The sequence below is a fragment of the Dipodomys spectabilis genome, unplaced genomic scaffold (genome assembly GCF_019054845.1).
Source record: "Dipodomys spectabilis isolate Male_0828 unplaced genomic scaffold, ASM1905484v1 ptg000414l, whole genome shotgun sequence".
Classification (NCBI taxonomy): Eukaryota; Metazoa; Chordata; class Mammalia; order Rodentia; family Heteromyidae; genus Dipodomys; species Dipodomys spectabilis.
Window position 1 is genome coordinate 3162928 of NW_024871091.1, and position 24119 is coordinate 3187046.

The 24119-nt window shown below is 39.7% G+C and overlaps 1 protein-coding gene and 1 long non-coding RNA gene across 3 annotated transcripts in view; one reads left to right on the forward strand and one right to left on the reverse strand.

Annotated features, from left to right (window-relative positions):
* Fgf13 (fibroblast growth factor 13) overlaps positions 1–24119 on the forward strand; it is a 485628-nt gene that overhangs the window by 68133 nt on the left and 393376 nt on the right. The window lies entirely within an intron of this gene.
* On the reverse strand, positions 5505–24106 carry LOC122097100. The gene is made up of 3 exons (XR_006145469.1): positions 24096–24106; positions 17429–17431; positions 5505–5668 (listed from the first exon to the last, which is right to left on the reverse strand). It is a non-coding gene; the product is annotated as an uncharacterized LOC122097100 (long non-coding RNA).

Sequence of the window (24119 nt, forward strand, 5' to 3'; positions counted from 1 at the left end):
GGTCACATAACTAGTGTGGAGCCACTTCCTGAATGCAAATTCCCCAAATCTAGATCTATGCTTTCTTTTACTTTGTATATTTGCTTATTTTCACAGGGGATGGGGAGATGTTGGTCTCAAGAAAATACTCCAGACGTTAACATTCTTTTGGGTATTTTCATGGAGGATGAAAATTGGTAACTCAATCTCAGGCGCAATTGATGAGAAATAGAAGGAAATATAATCAATTATAGTGATGTCAGAATCATAACACTGGAAGCCCTTCGGAGAAATAAAAACTAACAATAAATGATTATATGCTTCTCTCCATATCACTTGCCACTGTAAAACAGTCCTGTCGCATACAGAGACTCATTCCTACTTGTCAGGAAAGTGCCACCTGAAATTATTAGTGAGTAAAGTTATAATTGTACATTTGTGGTTTTAAAATGAGTAATAATGCTTGTCATTTTCCCCTGCCTTCTCTGCCTTCATTAGTCATCTGTGTTTCCATCGTGAATCTGGCTGTCAGTTTAGGTCTGACTTCAGTCTGGAGCTAGGGACGCTGGAGTTTTTAGGTCTTATGGTTGGCCCACCCAGCCCACAGCTGCCTGTGGGCAGATCCCAAACTAACTGAGATCAAGGCCCAAAGACACCTCCTGAGGGAGAACTCCTGGGGACCTGAAGTGATGTAGCTTGACAGTACTTTTTTTTTTGACTAGTACCTGCTATTTTGGGTTGGCAGTTTAATAATGGATATAACTGGCAAAACCCAAGAGAGCTCATATTTTTCTGCAGGGGTTGTGTTATTGTGGTTTAGAGCTAAATTATCAAATCAGACTGGATTCTGGTCCCAGGTCCTTTTCTTAATGGCTGTGGGATCTTGGGTGAATTTTTTTTTTTGAGCTGTGAAGTTGATTCCCTCCTCTATAAGAATAGAGGTGATGGTAATTGGTACAGCTGATATGCAGATGAAACGAGCTGGTAGATGGGAAGGAGTATAACACAATGATTTGCAAGAAAGTAAGGGTGCTAGACTGCCTAAGTTCAAACCTGGTTTAACTCATTAATAGTTGTAGGGTCTTTGGCAAGTGCCTTCACTTTTTTGTGCTTCATTTACCTCAACCATTAGAATTATTGTCTGGATTAAATGAGTGAACCTATATCTAGTAACTGAAAAGGAAGCTACCTCATTGAAGGCGTTTTTTAAATATCTACAGTTATTACTGTTGATACTTTGTATCAGTAGCCAAAGGCAATCCAGTGTGTTTTAATCACAGCTACTGTGTCCTTCTGAGTTCAGAAGAACTAGGGAGCTTGGAAAGTTTAGGATTCCTAGACGGGCCCAGAGAGCAGGCAAGTCCTTGGGGGCACTCTAGCCTGGAGGAAAGCAATTAGTTGTGGGCCTATAGGTGTTAAGTTTGAATCCTTGCTCAGACATTTGTTAGCTGATGTCTTGAGCAACTTATCTTTCTGTGCCTCACTTTAATCGAACAGCAAAATGTGAGAGTGCACTTCTGGATTATTTGACTGGGCTAGTTTCAGAGGTATCAGGCCATGGTCAAGTAGCTTTCTTGTTTTATTGGACTGAGATAAAGCTGAACATCATGGCAGAAAGGTAAGGTGGAGCAAAGTTTTCTATCTCACAGTAACCAGGAAGAAGAGAGAGACAGAAGAAAGAGACTTGGAGAAGATATACCCTCCAAGAACGTGCCCTCAGTGACCCACTTTTTCAAACTACGTGTCACCCTGTAGTTTTTAGCATCTCACAATAACATAACATGACCACATTACAAATCTATCAGTGGATTAATCTGTTGACTAGGCCAGAGTCATTATGCAGTTATCCCTTAATAATCATAGTTAGAAGCTGGGGACCAAGTTTCCAACACATGAGCCTTTTGGGAGAATACTTAAGATCCCAACCATTATTTATAAAGTACCTAGGACAGTGAATGAAGATGCTGTATACAACTTGCTTCTATTTGTCTGCAGAGGTGCAGTGAGTGTAAGGAGTAACTATTAGGATGAGCAGGGGAATGAGTGCAAGCTGCCAGGGTGAAACATGGGTGCTCTGATGGAAACAAAGACAGGGCGGGGCACCGATGGCTCATGCCTGTAATCCTAGCTACTCAGGAAGCTGAGATCTGAGGATCATGGTTCAAAGCCAGCCCAGGCAGGAAAAGTCCCTGAGACTCTTATCTCCAATAAACCACTAGAAAACTGGAAGTGGCGCTGTGGCTCAAGCAGTAGAGTGCTCTCCTTGAGCTTGAAGAGCTGGGGGACAATGCCCAGGCCCAGAGTTCAAGCCCCACAACTGACAAAAAAAAAAAAAGAAGCAAAGACAGGAAGACAAGAAGCTTGCAGGGAATTCTGGTGGCAGTGAGCAGATGAGATTAGATATCCTGGCAGGTGCCTGTAGACAGTGAAGAGGTTGAATATAAAGGTGAAGGGTGGATATTAGTTGCCATTAGAATTTGACATAAACTGCATTGTTGAGTGACAATGTGTATGGCTGCCTGAAGACTAGAATTTGACTTTTATTTTGCTGGCCATAGAGGATATAAATAATCCAGTAGGATGGATAAAGGGGAATTCAGGAAGATTTTGTTGTCTTCCCTTAGTGTCGAAAGCTATAAAATGAGTGGATGGGTCCAAAGGTCCTCTTTTTTTGCTGCTCTCCATTTCATATGTATCTATATCTACATCAATATATCTCTATCTCTATATATCCACTGCTTGCATTTGCCCTTGCAAGATGACCACCATCTCCTCTACCAAGCCTTCTTCCATTCTCCCAGCTGTCATGCATCATGCTCCTTTCCTCCTGTGGTCCTCATTGGACCACATAACCTCCCAAGATGTAATGGAAAATTGTCTATTCCCCTTTTCATCTTCTACCAGCCTGTGGAGTCGATTGAGGAAATGTGTCTTATTTCTCTGATCCCTCCTTATCCCCTACTCTGGCCCTAATGACTGTGAATGAGGAAGCATGCAAGGGGCATTCATTTCATTAAGCATTCATTGGGTAGATAGTGAACGAGAAAAGACAGGGAACTCATTGTCTGGGTATTGAGTAGCAGAAAATTATGACCACAGGCATCTGCAATAGGCAGTATGTATGGAAGGGGATGAGTGGTCTTCCCTCTGTGATTAGTCAGTGTGCTTTTCATCCTAAGGTGAATTAGAGAGTACTTAGCTCAGAAGAAGGTATCTCTTTCTTGATAGTAATGGGCTCCTTGGAAAAGAGAGGTGCCTGCTTCAGTTTGTCCGAGAGTCTTCAGATTGGAGCAATAATTCACACAACAGCAGGATTGGGGCTGGGAAGGTGGCTCAATGGTAGAGTGCTTGCCTTGCATGCATGAGGCCCTGGGTTTGATTCCTCAGGACCACATAAGCAGAAAAGCCAGAAGTGGTGCTGTGGCTCAAGTAGTAGGGCGCAACCTTGAGTTGAAAAGCTGAGGGACAGAGCCTAGGCCCAGAGTCTAGGCCCCAGGACTGGCAATAAACAAACAAACAAACAAATAAATAAATAAATAAATAAAACAAAAAAACAGGAAAAACCCCAGCAAGATCTTTTAGTCCAACAAAATGTAAAGGAAAGTAAGTATGTGAATAGTTAAGAGCAGCCTTTGAAAACCTGTATTTTTTCTGGATTTGGATTAGGATTTCTGAATCAGTCACATTTTGTGGGATCATCTTATACATCTTTCTTTCTAATGCATTTTTGATGTTATCATTAAGGTGATGTACAGAGGGGTTACAGTTACGTAAGTCAGGTAATAAGACCATTGTTTTCATTTTTTATTGTGAAAATACCATATAGAGGGGTTACAATTACATGGGCAAGATAATGAGTACATTTCTTATCAAGCATTGTTGCCTCCTCCTTTGTTTCCCCTTCCCATCCCTTCCATCTCCCCCCCCCCCCCCGTCCCCTCCCTCGCCAAAGTTGTAAAGTCGTTTTTCAACGTAACGACTTGTACATCTCATTGTTGCAATGGGTCCACCTGTATCCCTATTTAAACTATTGTTTTTTCCTTTCCCCTCCCCAAATTATACCAACATCAAATACAGTGAAAGCAGGGGTTATATCCTGGGGGAGGGACATACAAAGCAACAAAGAAATCATCTTATAGATATGTTAGAAACAATTGCATGAAAGAAAAAATATTTGAATACCTATCTTGGGGCTCATTTCACCTAACATCAACTTATCTGATCTTTTCTGCTTGTCTCAGACATATACTAGTTATTGCAAATAAGGGACACCACGGGACCTATGTTTCTTTGGGCCTGGCTTACTTCACTTAAAGTATTTTTTTCCAAGTCTTTCCATTTCCTAACAAATGGGGCAATGTCATTCTTTCTGATGGAGGCATAGAATTCCATTGTGTATATATACCACATTTATTCGATCCATTCATCTACTGAGGGGCATCTGGGTTGGTTCCATAGCTTAGCTATGGTAAATAAGGCTGCAATAAACATAGTTTATTGTGCTGGTAGCTTCAGTATGGTCTTGTTTGTGAGCATTTGGGTAAATGCCCAAAAGTGGGATTGCTGGGTCATAGGGGAGCTCTTTGTAGAGTCTTTTGAAGAACCTCCATACTACTTTCCAAAGTGCTTGAACAAGTTTACACTCCCACCAACAATGCAGTGAGGTTCCCTTCTGTCCACATCCCCTCCAGCATCTGTTGTTATTAGAGTTCTTGATTATAGCCATTCTAACTGGGGTGAGGTGGTATCTCAATGTTGTTTTGATTTGCATTTCTTTTATGGCTAGAGAGGTTGAGCATTTCTTCATGTGTCTATTGGCCATCCTTCTTTCCTCTTCAGAGAAGTTTCTCTTTAAGACTTTAGCCCACTTATTTATTGGGCAGTTGTTTCTTTGAGGATTTGTTGTTTAGAGATTTAATTTTTGGAGTCCCAGGTATATTTTAGATATGAGACCCTTGTCTGTTGTATGGCTAGTGAAGATCTTCCCCCAATCCATAGGTCTTCTGTTGATCTTGTTAGCTATATCCCTTGACATGCAGAAGCTCAGCAATTTCATGCAATCCCATTTGTCCAACCTTTTTTTGATTTTTTGTGTTTCTGGGTCTCTATTAAGAAAATTTTGGCCTGTGCCAAGGAGACCTAGGGTTTTTCCTATTCCATCCTGTAATGTTTTCAGAGTGTCTACTTTCACACTGAGGTCTTGGATCCATTTGGAGTTGATTCTGGTGCGGGGTGATAAGGATCTAGCTTTAGTTTTCTACAAGTATTTAACCAATTTTGCCTGCACCATTTACTGAAAAGGCTGTCTTTCTTCCATTCTACTTTTTTAGCTCCCTTATCGAAGATTAGATGGGTATAGGTCTGTGGGTTCATTTCTGGGTTTTCAATTCTATTCCATTGGTCCTGAGGTCTGTTCTTGTGCCAATACCAAGCTGTTTTGATTACTATGGCTTTGTACTAGAGTTTGAAATTTGGTATTGATATTCCTCCAGCACTGTTCTTTCTTTTGTTTTATTTTATTCCTGGCCTACTTAAATGTTTCTTTGGTCACTCATGGTCATCCCACAAGAATCAACACAGATACCCTGCTTATTTTTGTATTGGGAGGTTTATATTGTTTTCTTGGCACATAATTGTACCTTTACAAAGATAATGAAAATTGTTTTGGGCTATAATAGCCTAGTTTTTTCTTTTTTTTTTTAATTGTGAAAATACTGTACAGAGGGGTTACAATTACATGGGCAAAATAATGAGTATATTTCTTATCAAACATTGTAGCCTCCGCCTTTGTTTCCCCTTCCCATCCCTTCCCATCCTCCCCCCTCCCGCCCCCCCAATCCTCCTCCTCCCCCCACCAAAGCTGTAAAGTTTGTTTTTCCATATAATGACTTGTACATCTCATTATTGCAATGGATCTACCTGTATCCCTATTAAAATTATTTGTTTTGTCCCTTCCCCTCCACACATTATACCAACCTCAAATACAGCAGCACTGTTCTTTCTGTTAAGGATTGTTTTTGCTATTTGGGGTCTTTTATTGTTCCATATGAATTTTTGGATTGCCTCTTCTATTTCTTTGAAGAATGAGGTTGGAATATTGATAGGTATCACATTGAATTTGTAGATAGCCTTAGGAAGTATTGCCATTTTCACAATGTTGATCTTTCCAATTCAGGAGCATGGGAGGTTTTGCCACTTTCTAAGTTCTGTTTTGATTTCCTTTTTCAGGTTTTTAAAGTTTCGTCATAGAGGTCCTTCAGTTCTTTGGTTAAGTTAATTCCTAGGTATTTTATTTTTTGAATGAGCACATTTCTTTTGGGAAAATGTCACCCCTTTCCTCGTGGTTAGGTTTTCCCTCCTTTCCCCACCCACATATTGTAAAATTCATTTTCAACATAATGTCTAGTGAGTACCTCTGCTGCATTTGTTCACTCTTTCTCCTATCATTTCTATGTTCTCCTTACCTTCCCAAGGACAGATAGATATACAAACAATATAAAAAAGAAAACAAAAACAACAGCAAAGAAAATAACCCTTGTTTCCATTTCCTAGAGTTTATTTTAATAAGTATGACTTTATATTATCAGATACCCATAAGTATTGTTCCTTTCCTTAGAAGAATGCCCTTCTTTGGTCTTACTATGTGCCTAGAGATCTGTGTAATTTATCATGTCCCAGTGTATTTTTTTTTACTATACAGAGTCTTGTACATTTATAGGCACATTCTAGTTATTACAAATGCGAGAAGCCATGTAACCTATGTTTCTCTGGGTATGGCTGGTTTAACTTAATGTAAATTTTCCAAGTCTTTCCATTTCTATACAAATGGTACAATAACATTCTTTCTGATGGACAAATCAAATTCCATTGTGTATATATACCACATTTTCTTGATCCATTCATCCACTGAGAGGCATCTGGGTTGATTCCATATCTTTACTATGGCAAATAATGCTGCAGTGAACACAGTTGTATTGGTAGCTTTAGTGTGTCCTTGTTTGTGGTGTATTGGATAAATGCCCAGGAGTGGGATTGTTGGGTCATAGGGAAGCTTTATGTTTAATGTTTTGAGGAACCTCTATACTGCTTTCCAGAGTGGTTAAACAAGTTTATACTCCCACCAACAGTTCCCTTTTGGCCACATCCCTACCAGCATCTGTTATTAATTTTCTTGATAATGGTCATTCTAAGTGGGGTGAGTTAGAATCTCAATGTTGTTTTGATTTGCATTTCTTTTATGGCCAGATGTTCAACATTTCTTCATGTGTCTATTGGCCTTTCTTACTTCTTCTGAGAAGTCTCTCTTTAAATCTTTAGCTCATTTATTACTTGTGTTGTTGTTTTACTGAGGGTTTATTTGGAGGGGGTTTAATATTTTTAAGTAGCAGAATCTTTGGTTTCTACTGCATAGAGGCCAATAGCATCACCAGGCCCAGTTATAACAATCAAACATGTCTCTAGATATTATTCAATGTTCTTAGGAGAAGAGGAAACTCATTCCCAGTTGAAGATCCTAGACTAAATGGTCTCTAGTCTCTAAATGATGTTTTCCCCTAAGTGGTTACTCCTAAGGGGCCCTTGCACAGAATCAGGAACATGTTACAGTCTTATTTAATGTTACTTGTTCCTATTTTGGATTTCCCTTCAGAGGTCTTCACAGTGTGGTTGTTATTCATGTAGCACTGTGGCTGATACTTTAATATCCAACTTGGAAGAACATCTCATCTTGGGAAGTAAAATGGTTTGATTTGCTTTCTCAAGAAGGGTCCCTAGGGAAGTGTAGCCATTGGGAGTCAGGTGTTTACTAGAGTGGAGATGGAACATGATCACTCTGTACCAACCTCCCTCTGCAGGAAGTTCTTCAATTTAGCCTTTCATTGACTTGTTAATATTCCCCCTGGTATTCCTTTCTTTCTTCTTGGCTGATGAGACACAGTGCAAAAGCAGAATTACATAATTTTTTGCTTTCCTTTTTCCTTTCTTCACCAGCTAGAAGCAACAGGATACAACTTCCAGAACATCTTTCAGTATTGCTTTAGGTTTTTTTTTTGAGGAAATCAGCTTTCAGATTGACAATGAGAAGATAAATTTCCTTTATTCATATTAATATTCATATTCTTTTTCAGCATTCAAAAATATGTCAAAACAATATTAATGTGAAGCATTCAAATACCAGAATAGACAAAAATACAATTGAATTATTACAAATTGTCATATAGTAATTGTTCAAAACAAGTTGGTCTTGTGGCATAAATTAGAAATATCTATTTCTGCATTTTCTTGATCTAAGAGGAAAAATAATGCTGGAAAATAAGATATGCTAAAAATTAACAAAATGAATTAAGGATATTAATTATTTGTGTGTGTGCCAATACTGTAGCTTGAACTCAGGATCTGGGCACTGTCCCTTGGGATTTTTGTTCAAGGCTGCCTCTCTAACACTTGAGCCACATCTCTACTTGTTTTGGTCCTTAATTGGAGATGAGAGTCTCATGGATTTTCCTGCCTAGTGTGCTTTGAACTGAACTCTTCAGATCTCATCTCAGCCTCCTGGGTAGGTAGGATTACAGACATGAACCACCAGCACCTGGCCAAGGATATTAATTCTAACACCATAATATGAGCACCCAACCATTTCAGAAAATTAGCAATGAGCCTTGTTAAGATTTCAAATAGCCTACAATCAGAGGTCTAGTTGCTTTTGTTAATAAATTTCTTTATATTTTTCTAAATTAACTCCTCTCTCCTTTCCCTTCCCCTCCCCCTCCTCTCTCGCTTTCCCTTCCTTCTCCTTCCCTCTCCTCCCTTCTTACTATAAGTACACAATTGTTTAAATAGTGGGGACACACACACACACACACACACACACACACACACACACACACTCCTCTTATAAGGAATTCTAGTAAAGGTAGACAGGGACTGGCATTTTACCAGTACCCAAGAAATGTCTAGTTGCTAAAAAGAACTGGCTTAGTTAATATCAAAGCCAGGTCTGTTGGACTATGTGCCCATCTTCTTTGTTGGCAGTTGTGGGGCTGAAACTGCACCTGGGTGCTGTCCCTCAGCTCTTCAGCTCAAGGAATGCACTCTACCACTTGAGCCACAGCACCACTTCAAGTTTTCTTGTTGGTTTGTTGGAGATAAGAGTCTCATGGACTTTCCTGCCCGGGCTGGCTTTGATCCTCAGATCTCAGCCTCTTGAGTAGCTAGGATTACAGGCGTGAGCCACCAGCACCTGGCTGCCCATCTTTTTTCTTATTGTGAAGAGTTGCCCCGGTTCATTTATTTTGCACTTCTAAGTTTTAGATCATTGTATTTTACAAAGGAAATCTAGGCACATGAAGAAATGCTCAACTTCTCTAGCCATAAAAGAAATGCAAATCAAAACAACATTGAGATATCACCTCACCCCAGTTAGAATGGCTGTAATCAAGAACTCTAGTAACAACAGATGCTGGAGGGGATGTGGACAGAAGGGAACCTTACTGCATTGTTGGTGGGAGTGTAAACTTGTTCAACCACTTTGGATTTTTCTTCTTAATGGAATTTGTTTACTTTCCAGTCAAGCAATTCAAGCCTCTTCTAGCAAATTCTACAGAGGGCATTTTTTCCATGAGTATGAATTTTTCCATATTCTCAATATTAAGACAATTTCCAGTTAACCAGGACGTGAGACCTTAGAAGGAGACTTGAGTTCTCTGTTCTTCTCAGAGTAATTTAGGATTAAGTCATTCGAAGACCTGTCATACAACGGTATAAGTGACATTAATTATTTAGATTAACTGGGTGAAAAAAAGAATTGGAAATCAGTTTTGCCTTGCCTAGAGATACCAGAGAATCTGAGAATATTAGAGCTAGAAGGGGCCTTATTCATCCCCAGTTCAGTCCCCATAATTTTCTGGAAGTGGAAATCAAGTTTCAGATTAGCCAAGGCAGGCAGTTATTGGTCATCACACTGCCTCTCATACTAGGGCTGTTTCTCCTCTATCATGCTGTCTCTTATCCACCATGTAAATGGCATGCACAGGAAGTTAAAGAAATTTGAATGGAGTCTTCCTAAAGGGTAAAGAAATACTATATTAAAATTTACCCTTGTATTTCAAATGGTAGGCTAAATATAATCAGCCCTCAGCCAACTTTGAAACAGCAACATTTGCTATTGAATAGTGAATAGTTTTATATTTTTAGCAGGGGTTTTCCACCTCCCACTTACCTGCTACTATTGCAGAATGCATGATGACGGAAGTATAATTCCCTATTTCATTCCTGAAAAAAAAAAATGATTCCAGCAAGGTGACATGGATGTTAACAAAGCGTAGTTGGCATGAAACAGTCATTTCTAAATCATGACTCCACAGTGTATAGCTTTGTAAGTATTTAGTTAACAAAAAACTGTTAAAGAGCCTGCAGGTTCTTGCCCTGAGATGAAGAGAGAAAGGCTGTTAGAAGAGGAAGATGGCAGCTTGGCATATGCCTTTGGAATGTGACTAAATTCTACTAGGTCTTTTCAGATAAATCCAGTCACTAATTGCGATAATATGGCATGGTTTTGGTAGATACAGCCTTTGGATAAAATTACCTTTACTTGGGGATTGGGAAGTTGGCTCAGTGGTAGAGCACTTGCCTTGCATGCATGAGGCCCTGGGTTCAATTCTCCAGCACCATATAAGCAGAAAAAGCTGGAAGTGGCACTGTGGCTCAAGTGGTACAGAGCTAGCCTTGAGCTGAAGAGCTGAGGGACAGCACCCAGGCCCAGAGTTCAGGCCCCACGACTGGACCCCCCTAAAAAATTACCTTTACTTGACATTAGATGAGAATATATATATATATATATATATATATATATATATATATATTTTTTTTTTTTTTTGCCATAGACCTCAAAACACCATTTTAATTTTGTTTTCTGGCCATGAGGCCTGCTCTAAACAAAAAGAAACACAAACATGTACACACATAGGTAATTCATGCATGACCCCCATCTTGTAATTGCTATGCATGAAAGTGCTTTTCAAGGTCCAGGGGATACTTTCTAGTTGAATGGTATGCAAGATAGGCAAAGAAGGAAATGCACAGGGGTCACACAGCTAGTAAATCATAAAGCCTGGGTTATAATCCAGTTGTGATTCGCTCCTAGATGTAAACATTTAGCAACCTTTCATTGGAATTTAAAAGGTATTTGAGTGACTTGCTAAAGGGTATAAAATTTCTTTTTAAGGGTAATGAGTATTTTAAGATTAGACAGTAGTGATGGTTGTTGGGATTTTTTTCTTTGAAAAAAGTATCATTGATCAGCATACTTCAGAATTGTGTTATATGTGTGAATCTCAAAGTCATAACTGTGAACAGGCAGTATAACTTGATGATTAATGGTAACTGAGAGATTATTAATATTCAATCCTGTGGTGCTTTGTATAAATATGATTCAGTTTATCTCATAACAGCCCATTGAAGTAACTGTCTGAGAACTTCCATTTCACAGTTGAGAAAATCAAGGCTTCAAAGATATGGAGAGAAGCCAGGTGCTAGTGGATAGTGCCTGTAATGCTACTTCCTCGGAAGGCTGAAATATGAGGACTGAGAGTTGAAGCTAGCCCAGGCAAGCAAAGCTGAGAGTTTTTTTTTTATCTCTAATTAACCAACAGAAAGCCAGAAGTGGAGGTATGGTTGAAATGATAGAGCACCAGCTTTGAGTGAAAAAGTGAAGCGAGAGTATGAGGTCCTGAGTTTAAACCTGAGTACTGGCACACTCATGTATACAATATGAAAAAAAACTTGCAGAAGTGCATGCATATGGGTATTACAGCCAGAACTCAAGTCTACATCTATTTGCCTCTAAGAGCATGTGGTTTTCTGTCTTCTTAAAATAAGTAATTGGTAGCTAGATGCTCATCATTCACATCTGTAATCTTTGCTACTCAGGAGGCTGAGATCTGAGGACTGCGGTTTGAAGCCAATCCAGGCAGAGAAGTTTGTGAGACTCCAATTAACTACCAGAAAAAGCTGGAAGTGGAGCTGTGGCTCAAGTGTAGAGTGGTAGCCTTTAGAATAAAAGATCAAGGACAGTGCTAGGCCCTGAGTTCAAGCCTCAGGTCTGAAACTAAAAAAGTTAACAAAAGAATAAGAGAACAAAACTCCAACTTTACTTTTTACTGGTCTTGGGGAATTTATTATTGTTTCTATTGTCCAATAGCCATGGAAGAATACTTTGCAATGTTTCTGCTCACGATTAATTTTTCTATGTAGAAGAACATGGTGGGGGAGGTGTCCTTCAGTAAGTACTGATTAAATTTTAATATGTCAGGTAAAAATCTGGAGTTTGAAAAAAATGCTTCTTGTGCAAGGAATTTAGAATGGGGAAAAGGTATGAGCTATTTGTTGTGTGTATTTTTGGCAGTACTGAAGAAATTTATTTTAAATGTACTGTTCATTTTGAGTGTTCTGTTTTGTTTCTCTTATGTAAACTTTTCCCATTTATGACAAGCAGTGGTGTTTTTTCTCTTTCTAGAAATAGATAGCATTCATAAACTGAAACAGTTTCAGTGGGGACATTTTCTGCAATACTGCACCAGAACTGTCTTGGCAGAAGTACTCAAATCCTATAAAATAGAGTTAATATTGATATACTTTAATCAAAAATTTCTGTTTCAAAGTAATAAAGTCATGTAGTCTTGGGCAGCCTCGATGCTGTCTTTATCCTTCCTGCTAAAATCATCTTTTCTTTTTGGATTCTGGTGCCATATTTTGAGAGCTCCAGATTTTCTTTCCCTAGTTCTCAAAGTTCTCTTGAGAGTTTTAATGGTTCTGAGGATCTCCCAGCCTTGCCTTGTGGGGGAGGATGCAATAATTTCCAGTCCTGTCTGACATTCCAAAACTTCTTCAGGGGGTACATTTTAGTGCATTAGGTCCCATACCCATAGCAAGACTCTGCCAGACTTGCTGTGATTGTCTGCTCTCCAGGAGACCCTGCCCCCTTGCAGCCACCAGGACATGTCCCTTACATCCCTGCAACGTTGTTGAAGCTGTTGCCATCAGCTGGTGACACTTCCTCTCTTCACTCCAGTCAGTATAGCCATCAACATTTCTTCTGTAAGCCAAAAATAAAAAAAAATAAAAAAGACAAGATGGGTACTTAAATGTTTTTAGTGGGATACGTAAAAAGCACTAGGGCATGTGAAGGTGGGAGCTCTCCTGTGGGTCTCTACAAAGATGACACCCTGAAAGCCACCACAGAACTGTCTCACTGAAATGAGCTACTCTGGCTTTCCCATCCAGAGATGTGGTCAAATGGGAAACCATCACGTGGAAGCTACATTTCAGGAATCATGACGAATTCTGCAGCCCAGGCAAAGGAAACTACCTACTTGATTTGGCTTTCACTGCCTGCAGTGCTAGAGACTAGAACTGGAATATTGCTGCAAATAATTTACAACATTGCTTGCCAGGACTGCAAGCACACAAAGCTGGAAATGTAGAAAGATTGCCTGGGCCTTGCAATCATCTTCCATGTAAATATCTATAATGCATATGCCTATTTGTTCTTTATGTAAATATACTAACACATATGTATTTTATGCATTTATATAAAAATAAATATACATTTATAAAAAAATTATATAGCTTCATATGTGACAGTCAATGTTATAAGCTTATTACTTAATCTTTGTGGGTGTGTGTGTGTGTGTGCACAGGTGTGTGCACATGCTGGTACTAGAGCTTGAATTCAGCCTGGGTACTGTCTCTTTTTTTTTTAAGCTTCAAAAATATGTTTCTTTTTTTTAAGTTTTATTTTCTTGTAAAGATGCTGTACAGAGGGGTTACAGTTACATGAGTAAGGGAATGAGTACATTTCTTTTCGAACATTGTTACCCCTCCTTTGTTTTTCTCCTACCATCCCTTCCCTCCCCCTGGGCACAGACTCTTAGGTTTTCCTTTTGAAGGATGATGCTGTCCCACTTGAGCCACAGCTCCACTTTTAGTTTTTTACTGGTTAGATAAAACTCTCCTGGATTTGTCTACTCTGTCTGGCTTCAAACTGTGATCTTCAGCTTTTACCCTCCAGAGGAGCTAGGAATATAGACATGAGTTTCAGGCACCCAGCAAGTTAATAATAATGTATTTCATCCTCATACTATAGTTAAGTAGAATTATTGCTCCTTCCTCCCTTTTTGGATGAAGGAATTAGCCCCACCATCACCATAATCATCATCATCCATGAACATATAGCAAGTGCTCTGACCCAAATAGTATGGTTCAAATTCTCTTCTTGCTTATTGAAGTGTTTTACACAGGATATGTGTGCAGAGCTGGGAGCCTCTCACTTCCGGGTTAGTTGTTAAGTAAACTTTAATGAGCAGATTCTGTTTCCGATAACAGGGAAAGATAGCTATCACAGGACTAGGTTCTAATAAGTGTCAGGATAACAAGTAGAAAGGTTATGGTGCTTCTCAAATGATGCTGTTCCATTTCTTCCTTGCATTCATTATCTAATTTTTTTTTCCTTTTTTATATAAACCCCACTTATTTTTGTAAAAAAAATCTGTTTTAGCAAGATGATTGTCTATCCTCATTATTTCCAAAATCCTTGCTTTTTGTATTGAAGGAGATCTTAAAATATCTACAGAAGAGCATTAAGCATAGTTGTGTGTAGTCAGTTATGTCACATTTTTAGTTGATTCCATTTCCTTGCATTTACATTATCTTTTTCTTTCTTTCTTTTTTTTTCTATCCTGAGTTTGTATGACTTTCCTAAGACCAGAAGACTGACAAAGCAAAATGTTGCCCATGGGCTAAATTGGCCTCCTCTTAAAACTGAATCTATCACATGTGTTTCCTCGTGCCTCTGTCTCACAGTCAGTCAAGTTCAGCCTGGGCACAGCAGGCCTCCAGAAGCATTAGGGGCTCAGCAGTCAACAGCCTAGAGCATTTGCCCAACTGCTCATCTCAGGACTCTCTAGGTTTGTCACATTTAATCTTCCAAATGCATTTTTGTACATAGGTTCCTGTGCCTCATTGGAGGTAAAAGAAACAACTACAGAAGTGTACTTTAATCACCTCTAACTCTCAGTATCTCAGGCTGGCCTTAAACATAAGATCATGTTGCCCTCAGCTGTCACAGTACTGGGATTAGAGGCATGCACCAGCACACCAGGCTTCGGGCACATTATTTTATGTCATAATTAAAAGTGGACCAAATATGTGATCCTAGCACCTGGGAGGCAGAAGCAGGAGGATGGCCAGTTTGAAGCCAGCCTAGGCTGCCATCCTGACAACCTGACTCAAAAACAGATAACAATGATAACAGCAGCAGCAGAAGCAAAAAACAACTTGTCAGTGTTTCACTATGGGAAGTAAAATTATTTCCATTATGGAGAAAATAGCATGTGTAGGAGTTCATTTTAGAATTCTTCCATCCTTTCTTTAGGTCTTGAGTCTTTCTAATGGTCAAGCGCAGAATTATTATTTCATTTTTACCAATAAGAAAACAGAAGTGTGAGGTAGTCAGCTAGGAAGAGCCAGTGCCAAGATTGGAATCCACGTTCCTCAGCTCTGTGTGTTCTCATGAATTAAGTGAGGTAATACTAGGTGTGAAATAAAGTGACTGCTCTTTCCATCTCTTACCACTTCTTTTCCTTTCTCTTCAGTGTCTCCTCCTCTTCCTTCTATTCAGTACCCTATGTCAGGTTAGATTTTATGTTGGGAGGGATTGAATACCGTTCGTGAATGACAGAATCTTCATACTGCATGGTGTGCTAGAACTCAGAAGATGAGGGCTGACGTCAAAGGTACTTCTTTGTCCCCTCTCTTCCCCCCTTCATTTTGTCATCTTTCACTTTCTTCTCTAAATATTTATTTTAACCTTGCCTTCCCAAGATGTACTAGAGCTTCAGACTTCACCCTGCCAGATGGCAAAAGAGGCTAGCTTTCATAACCCGATCTTTCTCTTTTCAGCAGTGAAGGATAAATATTTCAGGATCAGCATATTTTATCAGTGACCTAAGGCTGTTTGATCACTTTCCATCTGCAAGTCCTGGTTTATTTTGTTGCTTTGCCTTGTAAAGTGAGTTCTTGTATATAGTACATTTATGACAAGTAACCAGTTGCTTTTGTTTCAGGGAGAGCCATGTTACAGGAACAGGCTATAATATGCGTTTCACCACAGCACCATAATTTCGTATGGCAACTTCCTCAGTAATCATTATTATAATGAGCCATGCGCTCCTTTAGAAAGCACCTAGCATTACACATTTTTTTTTCTTTTCAGTTGACCTGTCCACAGCCTGTGTACTCCTTCAGGGTAGGACTGTGTCTCAATTATGCTTTGTATCCCCAGGGTGTGATACATATTAAAAGTGAAAATAACAATGGAAAAAATAGCCTGGCCTCTGCACAAAGAATAATTCGCAAGCTTCTGCAACCTTCTGGAAATATCCTGGGGCTTTCTTTCCGCATCTGTTCAGCAGAACTGATGGTGTCCTCTCAGAGTTGCTGCTCATGGACTCTTACTCCCCTCCCACTAGTTTCTCGGAGTCTTGGTTTCTCCTTGGTGTCTATGGCACTGATGGCATCCGCAGGCCAGCCTGCTTTGCACTTGGCAACAGAGACTTTCAAACGCATCTGTGAAGAATGCCAAAGCCCTTTTCGAACCCTCTGTAGTATCTTGCCCATATTTTTCATCAGTAAATTGGAAATCCTAACATAGAAGTCACCTTCTTTGCTCACGTTTTCTCTGAGTCTAAGCTCAATGAAGTGATTGATTAAAATATTTAAATCAGCTAGCAGAAGCACCAGTGATAAACATCTCACCAGCCCCAGCTGATTATTCTCTGTTCCCATCCCATCTGTGCAGGCTGGTTTTCCATTCAGCCCTATAAGTTCCTAAGTGCAAGGTCAGTAACACCACAGTGAGCAGACAATTACAAAACTCTGGGCTCCTGCAGGCAAAAGCCAGCTTTCCTTCAGTTGTTTCTGGTGCTTGATTTACACAACGCCACACTGAATCTATAAGGAGGAATCTTGGGCTTGATATAACACTTCTGTAGCCTAGTAGCTGGCTGGCTTTGGATAAGTTGCAAGACTTCTCTGTGGTTCGGTAAAAAAGAAATACCTGTTTATAAGCCACCTGTCTAAGACACTTCCATCTCTGTTACAGGTTCTAAAAAATACTGGTAGCCTGCCTTTCTTTTGACATATGAGACTGTGTTCTCGCCTCTTTCTTTCTGAGTTGTTCCTAGTCTGTCCTCAATTCTAAGTCTCAGGCAATCAGCACTACACATTTACACTTCTGTGGTTGCTCTTAAAACAATTCTACTAAATCTCACTTCTTCTTTTCTATGTGTGTGTGTGTGTGGGGGGGGGGCTTGAAATCTGGGCTTGGGTGCTCTACTGCTTGAGCCATAGTGCCACTTCCAGTTTTCTAGTGGTTTACTGGAGAAAAAAGTCTCACAGACTTTCCTGCCCGGGCTGGCTTTGAACCATGATCCTCAGATCTCAGCCTTCTCAGTAGCTAGGATTACAGGTGTGAGCCACAGGCGCCTTGCTGAATCTCACTTCTTAAGGGGAACAATTCAGTGATTTCTCGTATATTCACAAATATGTACAATGGCCATCACAGTCAAGTTCATAATATTTTCATGATGTAAAAAAAGACCCAATTAAAAATACTGCAGTGGGGGAAAATTACAAACCAGAAAGGTAAAAGGAATGTAGAACATTAATGACATCACCAAGCTATTGTACCAGTACCAGGCTATTCATTGCCAGATTTGCTTTCAGTGTGTGTATGAGAGCAAATAAACTACCTCATTTAAGCTACCATTAAAAAAGAAGAAACAAAGAAATGAAGAAGCCAAACCCTGAGCTATCATGCCACTTTTCTCTGCTGACTGTGTTCTTCCCCCAACTATAAGCAACCACGAATCTACTTTTTGTGAGGACTTGTCTAGTATAGACACGCATATAGTAGACTTATATGTGTGGCCTTTTGTGGTTGACTTCTTTCCCTTAGCATCATTTTTCAAGGCTTACGTGGTACACCTATCAGTACTTCTTTTTGCCGGGTCGGTTGTATTTCATTGTATGGGTATCATTTACTGTGCTTATCCAGACAGTTGATGAACAAGTGGATTGTTTCCCCTGTTATGAATATCATCAACTATTTGGCTTCTTCTGCATAGTATTCAGATTGATTTTCCTGAAGTATAGTCTTATCATATCCATCTTGTGAACCAAACTCATCACTTGTTTCCCATTGTTTTGAACATGGTGTTTATCTAGTGGATTTTAGTGCAGGTAAGTGAAGATATGGAGTGGAAACTTCCACTTGGGAATCAGTGATTAGGATCCTTTCTTTTCCCAAGGCTATTGACTTCCTTCACTTCCTCCATTTCTCTTCCTATATCCCCCAAAGTACATTTTCTTCTGTGTAGGGATCTACATATGATTTTTCAAGACTGTTCCTCATTGTCCTTACCTGAAATGAATTTCTGCATTTTGATGGACCAAATCAGGCCTCTTAAAACCTTGGACATGGAACTGTCCCATGTTCCTGTAGCTGAATGGGCTTTCCTTCCCCCTCCCCCCTCAGGCTCTCACTGTACGATTAGTACTATCACGTGTCCCTCAGCCTGTGTGGGAGAAATGCTGCTAGGTACTAGGAGGGAGGTGCTTCTCTATCATCTTTCCTTTGTCAAACCCAATGCCCCTTGAGGTTAGGGATCAAGTGTGGCTCAGTGTCATGATGAGAAATATATTAATGCTTCAGGCATTATTATATGCCAAGCCGTGGACTAGGTTCTTCCATTCATTAGCTAACAGGAGAGGAGCTGTTATTTCACTCTCGTAGGTGAGAAGACACTCAAACGGCATAAGTACCTCAATCCATCAGTGAAAGAGCTCAGATCAAGTTGACGAAGGTGTCCTCTATCATTCTCATTTTGCAGATGGGGAAGTTAGGCTCAGATAAGTTAGATATCTTATTTTTAGGATCACATGCTTCAGTAGTGTGCAGAAGCATAGACTTTAAAATACGAACGTTTGTCTCCAAGCACACTTTGATTTCTCTACTGCAGCATAGCCTCAGCAGGCTGTTTGCTGATGTAATTATTATGTTATAAATCAGCAGGGAGGAGGGGGTGCCCGTACCTAGCAAGTGCAGTCGCTATTTACTTTCACATCCCATTGTGGTGAAGGTTATAAATGTCCTAGAAATGTTGAGAAAAGTCATGGCAGCTTCATAGAGGAGGCAGGGCTGGTTCTGTGCCTTGAGTGCAGAAAGAAGAGGGGTCAGAAGCAAAGAGATGGAGGAAGGAAGCATTTCACATCTCCCTGTGAACCCATTCTCCTGCTTTTATCCCACTTCTCTAAGACCTTCAGCAGTTTTATCACCATTATTGGGACAACTGTTGGAAAAGATTTGCCGGGTATGGAAGTGGGCGTGTGCCTTTGTAACATGCTTGCATTTCTGAAAGGGATGGGTAAAGACGGTATATAATTGGATATTGTGTATCAGAATGAATGATATCTTTCTGAAGTTCTGTTTTGAATCAGTTCGTTTTGGTATCAGCATGATGAAATTTACCTTTTGAGCGAGTTCATGGATACAACTCTCTTAAGGGCCAAAGTACAAATCCTGCACTGCTGAGGTAGTTACTTGTTCATGAGCTCTAGGCAAGGTGTTGACCTGTTCTGTGTTGGGAAATTTGGAAGACAGTGCAAGGCTGAAGCACTGGATGAAAGTGAGTACGAGGATCCCTACGTGATAAGAAAGCAGAAATCCTATGGTATGCCTTGGGTGCCATTTTCTCAGGAAGGCTGCTAGGTGACAGTAAGGAAGGAAGGAAGGAAGGAAGGAAGGAAGGAAGGAAGGCAGGCAGGCATCTATGTTAGATTTCTAGACTTCAAATAGAGGGTTGAGGTTTGGGGGAGCTTCCTCTTGTTTCAGGTTGTGCCTTGAATTTTCCCCCATACCCTTTCTCTTTACTCAAGTAATCTGCTTTGTGAACCTGAACTTGAAATTCTAAAGACTTTTTCATTTTCTAGAAGCCTGGATTTCTAGAACATCCTTTCTTCCTACCCTTTGGAGTTCTTTTGTAGGCCCCTGCATGAAGTTGAACATGAAGTATTCTGTTTAGATATTAAACTTCATTTTAAAGTCTCCATTTACTTTTATGTGCTACAATAGATTGTGGTTTTAATTTTGATTTCTTTCAAGGTACACATATTTTGTATATACTCTGGAGATGTAATACTTTATAATTTTTATTCCTAAAGCTCCTTCCGTTTTCTTTAAAGTTAAAGTACTATGAAATCCATAGCACATTCTTTTTAAAAAAAAATGTAAACCTGTTTCTCACTTAAAATATGATACCATGTCTGATTATAAACCACAAATAATAGCATTTGTTTGAAACAAATGCTACAGTTGGAGCAGCAGTAAAATAAACTGTGGGTTTTTTCGCTATTTGCAAGCACACTATTCAGTAGCTTTTGACTTCAAGGATGATTAAAAATTATAGTTATTGATTTCTAACCAAACCACAATATTAATAATCTCTGGAGGGATAATGGATTATTGGCTTCTTGTCACAATAGTTTTGAGGAGAGAGTGGCCTTTGGTACCAACAGCAGCATTTTAGTAGAGGGTCAGAATTGGGGCTCAGAAGCCAGGACATGTATGATGTAGCAGCACTTTTCCAAATCTCAATGGACGTGTTCAATATTAACAGGCATGAGTCATCTTGATTCCTGAGCACACTGAGAGCTTCTCAAACGTTTACATGTTTCTCTTTCTCAGTCTTCCCTCAATGTATTACCGAGATGCTAAGGCAGAGCAACTATTTCTATTTAATTTATTCATACTATTGTGGAAAAAGAGCAGAGAGCAGATGGTGGCCTCATATATAGGATAAGGAAAATGACTTACAAAGTTAGTGGTCCTTTACATCTCTGAAGCCAGGCCCTAGGAATGCTGTGACGTCTTCTCCAGTCTAGTGCTTAGTGTCTGAGCTTGTACATGTCAAGGAAGTGGTAATCAACAGTCTTCATTTTTCTTTTGTAGTGAAGGAATCCTGATACCTTTGGCTATTTGTATTTTTCAAATGGAAACACTGTCTTTTCTCTTGTCTGTGTTGCAGCTCTATGGAAGCAGTTTCAGCTTAGCCCTTTAAGCACAGTTTTGGAGTGATAATATGATAATCTGTCCTGACTCCCTTTGAGGGTTAGGGCTTCTGATTAAACCTCTAGTGTTCTTTATTATCTCTAGTATTATTATTAGTACTGCTCAAGGCCTCCCATTCTGGTGCTCAGCTTCTTATTGTCCTGAATTTCTCCATTTTTCTGTCTCCTGCCCTTCCTTTGGTCTCACCCCCTTTCTCTTCTGCTGCTCCTCTTTCTGTCTTCTGCTGTTACATTAGCACCTTCTGATTGAACTGCCTATTTTGTAGCTTTGCCTCGCCTCTTTATCTTCTGTTCACGTGTCCTTAACACAGGCCTTGTTTTACTGTTGTGCTTTGGAGCTCTTGTAGCACTGAAAGCTGGGCAGTGTACTCTGCCAGCTCCAGCTCATAGCCAGTGTTCTGCTATACTATGATGTGTTCCAGCCCCAAAGAAATCATCTTTCCTCCTTTTTTTAGTTTATCTTGTTTCCTCTCTCCCTCCTTCCCCCTTCTCCCCACTCTTTCTTGCTCCTCCCTCTGCTCCTACTGCTCCTCTCCCTCTTTTCTCCCCACCCCCCCCCCCCAGCCATGAACCTGTGAAGGTGGTCCATGGGGATGTTGTGTTATTATGCTACATGTATTAGTCTGGCCTGGCCACACTCAAGTCTAGCTCTAGATTGCTGGAAGTACTTTGAGTTGTGGTTCTAGCCTTCTTAGGAGTAAGTTGTTTATATGACCAGAGGTCTTTTTATATCCACAGCTTCTACATCTTTTAGGCTGATTGGTTTTCCTCTAAAGAGGAATTCAAAAATTCCTCTCTGAAGCCTTATGCTAAGTCTCATAGTTCAAAGTTCAAAAGTTGGAGCTGCTGTGTTTGAAGTGTAGGTGGAGAATCAAGAGTACTGCTTGCTCCTCCCAAGCCTCATCTGTGGTTCCTAGGTAGAGCTTACTAAGTCCCTGGGCTCATCTTGCCTTTCAGTCCATCAGTGATAACCAGAAATAGAGAGGCTGGGGGAGGACAGGGACATAAAAAGGCTTAAAGGCAAAAAGTTCAAGTGCCTGTGGCCAGCTGCCCAGTCCCTGGACTGGAATGAAGCCAAGGACCACCTTGGTTTTTACAATGGAGTCAGAAGAGGCTTAGGATAGAGAATCCTTGTCATTTGTGACATAGAATGGGTCATCTCCATCACTGTGCCTGGCAGCTAAAAGCCCCAGGCAGAATCAGCTGTGGATAGCAGCTTGACCAGTTACTTATCTGTCTTTAATAGACACTACTTAAGTGAATAAGATCTGCTTTTATAATGAGGTTGGTATTTCTGACTTTTATTCTAAGAAGTGAAGCTGGGTCAATCAGACCCAGGAAATCGTTATTTGCTTGATGCATTTTGGCATGCCATTCTCAGGCCAGGGTTATCAGAGTCTGTGATAAGCAGGCAGTGGCCAGAAGAAGCAAATCAGGGAGCTGCGGTAGGACTGCGAGTATTAGCCATTGGTTTGTGGGGGTGGGAGGGGGTGGACCTAGGAAATCTTATTGTGTCAAGTAGGGGGAGCAAAGGTGGGCTGTCAGAGGAAAGATGCAATGAGACAAAGACTACTGTGGAAGGGGGATTCTATATGGACAGAAACGTGGGGACTGGCTCTTTGCTTCCCTATTCAGATCCTCTTTCTCACTCCTTTCCCCACTGAGTGTCTTTTGACAGCAATCAGCTGGTCCATCCTTAGGACTGTTCTGGTCATACCTTCCCCTCTACTTCTTGGAATATTAAGAGAGTGCAGCACTGATCATTCTGCCTTCCAAAATTTTTTTGTTGTTACTTTTTCTTTGTTGATGTTTCCAGTGAAATATGCACCCAATGAGTACCTGTAAAATATGCGTAGATATGACACAAAGTTAAACTTAGAAAAGCAAAATAAATGCCCATATCTGTATGATAAAGTTAGAGAAATGGAATATTATCTGCATGTAAGAGCATCTATCTGGAAACTTGATTAAATTCTCTTAAGAGGATTCCTAGAACATGTAAGATTCTCTTATTGTATGTAGCCAATCATATCATCTACAGATAGAGTTATTTCCACCTCTCCAGACCTTATGCCATCTACTCTGTCATTTTGTCTTCCTGCACTAGATACTACCTATAGTTCAATGTTGAATCACAGACATACCATTAGGGATACTTACATTTTTCCATTGAGTTGTGACATTTCCAAAAGTTTTCCTATGGTAAGCTTTTGTCAGATTGGGGAAATTACCACCCCACCTATGGTTAGGTAATAGAATTTATTGTGAATGCATGCTAATTTCATTCAAAAGCATTTTCATTTGAGGCGATCATTTGGCATAGTGCTTTCCTGTCTCTATTTTTAATCTTTCAATGCAACACTGTAGTTAAGCCTCATAATTTTTTTTTCAGGACTAAAATGAACTTATATATTTGGAATGAACCCAATTTGATCATGAGTTGTTTTCTTCTTTATGCATGGCTAAATTTCATTTGCTAATATTTTGTTTGGCATTTTTTTCATTTATATGGAGCACTTATATTCATATGTATTTTTAATTTGTCATTTTTTTCACATCTGTTTTTGGTGCTAGGGCATGTGTAGACCAATAAAATGAGTTGGGAATATTCTCTTTTCCCCTGGAAAAATTTATATAATTTAGAATTTATTTGTTCCCTTAATATTTACTAGAATTTGCCTGGTACTTGTTTAATGGGAAATTTTAAAAAAATAATGATGATAGAGCCATCTATTTTCCCAGGAATTTGGATATTATAATTTCTGAATTGCAATGTTGAAACACTTTGTGAACAGTTTTACTCTCTGCTGCATCTATAGTTATTATGATCATTTTAACCCTTAGTATTGCTATTTATGCCTTTGCTTCTAAAGTCCACAAAAAACTCCCAAACAAAGTTATTACAGCATGGAACGAATCACATAACTACAAATGACAGGAAGATTTTCAAGATGGTTTCA